A 2,113-nucleotide genomic window follows, 5' to 3' on the forward strand; every position below is an offset into this window, starting at 1 on the left:
AGATCATGGAAAAGCTGGGGGATAAAAGAAAGATGTGCAGCAGTGCATGAGAAATCTGGTTGATGAAAAAAAAATGTATAGCAGGGCATGGGAAAGTTGAGTGATGAGATAAAGATGTATAGCAGAGCATGGGAAAGCTGGATGCTGAAAGATGTATAGCAGAGCATGGAAAAGCTGGGTGCTGAGAGAAATATGTATAGAGTAGAGCATAGGAAAGCTGGGTGATGAAATAAAAATATATAACAGAGCATGGGAAAGTTGGGTGCTGAGAGAAAGATGTATAGCAGAGCATGGGAAAGCTGGATGCTGAAAGATGTATAGCAGAGCATGGAAAAGCTGGGTGCTGAGAGAAATATGTATAGAGTAGACCATGGGAAAGCTGGGTGATGAAAGAAAGATGTAAAGCAGAGCATGGGAAAGCTGGGTGATGAGGGAAAGCACTTCTTTCACTCAGTAACCAGCTTTCCTAACCCATGCTTGTATCTTTGTCCCTATTCTGGTATTATATAGCACCCTGTACCCCCCAGGCCCCGCAGAGGTCCCGACCATGATCGTACCACCCCTGATTTTATTATATGAATAAATTCCTAGTAAAATGAGCTGGAGACTAAAAGAAATGGAATCCTAATATTTACTTACATGAAGTACAGGTTGTTCTGATCTAATTATTCTTTGTTTTCCAAACTTTTTTTGACTTTCCTTCTACAAAGAGGAGAAAGCAGTGATTATTTCTCTGTTACATGTAATATACATATGACTGGACAGAGGGGTGAGTGATGACTTACCGTCCGGTGTTTGGGGTATGTCCTGTGTTTAGCCCTTCATGTTAGATATTGACCAAAGCTGATGGTAAACTAGAGAACAGAACAGCAAGAAGTTAAAGACGACATTTTTTTTTATAGCCTTCAAATTAGTTGTAATGAATGCAGGGTCCCTTACCTGGGCTGGAATTCAAGATGGTCTCTTCCACTGCCCGCACCATGGACATCTTAAGATGTCATTGTGGTGCGCGTCTGAAGCAGTGGTTACGGCACAGGGGGCAGTGAGGGCTGGAGCGCAGCCAGTCAGAAATGCAACCTGGATGGAAGAAGTGGTTGCACGGGATGACTGTGAGCTGCTCTCCGATCTGATAGTCCTCTATACATATGGGACATCTCTCGCCCTCCTCCTGTGAGGTTACATTCCTTGTTGGGAGTCTCGCAATTTGGCGAGCTCTCCAGCTAATCCTACCACGCCTTCTCCTCGGCACAGGTACATTTTGTACAGGTGGCTCCACCTGTGGCAGTGGAGGTGGGATCACAGGCTCTGCCTGCGGTTGAATAGGTGCGTTGATGGATGGTGATGGCCCCGCAGGGGCTGGTCTTAGAGGAGAGCGGCTTCTTTCTCTACTCCTGCCACTGCTGCCCTCTGCTGTTGAGCTGGAGGGCCCGGCAGGGGCTGGTCTAGGAGGAGAGCGGCTTCTATCTCTACTCCTGCCACTGCTGCCCTCTGCTGTTGAGCTGGAGGGCCCGGCAGGGGCTGGTCTAGGAGGAGAGCGGCTTCTTTCTCTGCTCCTGCCCCTGCTGCCCTCTGTTGTTGAGCTGGAGGGCCCGGCAGGGGCTGGTCTAGGAGGAGAGCGGCTTCTTTCTCTACTCCTTCCACTGCTGCCCTCCGCTGTTGAGCTGGAGGGTTCGGCAGAGGCTGGTCTTAGAGGAGAGCGGCTTCTTTCCCTGCCCTCTTGTCCCCTACGGTGTAGAGGATCTCTGGCAGGTCTCCCTCTCCTCTCAGTGACAGCATTGCTGTCTCTCTGATGTCCACGGGGAGGTCTTCTCTGATGTCTTTCTTGAGACCTCAACCTATGGACAGTTATGGCCTGACCTATAAAGAAATGATAAATTATCACAATTATTTCCAATTTTGTAAAATACTTATGGCCTATAGGGATCAGCCCATCCGCTGCTGCTGTGTTTAGGGAGAGGAGAACACTAGAAACAAATTGCCTTATTTTGGACTTTAGTTTACCTGCAGTTTCTATCCTAAAATGTGGCCCATCATACACCATGATATCTCCTCCCAGGAATGCCCTATAGCAGAGATCTCAAACATGTGGCTGCGGGCTGCATGCAGCCCCTCA

General features: G+C 48.3%; 1 long non-coding RNA gene across 1 annotated transcript; it reads right to left on the reverse strand.

Annotated features, from left to right (window-relative positions):
* Positions 1-639: 639 nt before the first annotated feature.
* LOC142255324 (uncharacterized) lies at positions 640-1,852 on the reverse strand. The gene is made up of 3 exons (XR_012727406.1): positions 940-1,852; positions 786-854; positions 640-702 (listed from the first exon to the last, which is right to left on the reverse strand). It is a non-coding gene; the product is annotated as an uncharacterized LOC142255324 (long non-coding RNA).
* Between the last annotated feature and the right edge of the window lie 261 nt (positions 1,853-2,113).

Source organism: Anomaloglossus baeobatrachus, chromosome 10 (assembly GCF_048569485.1).
Source record: "Anomaloglossus baeobatrachus isolate aAnoBae1 chromosome 10, aAnoBae1.hap1, whole genome shotgun sequence".
NCBI lineage: Eukaryota > Metazoa > Chordata > Amphibia > Anura > Aromobatidae > Anomaloglossus > Anomaloglossus baeobatrachus.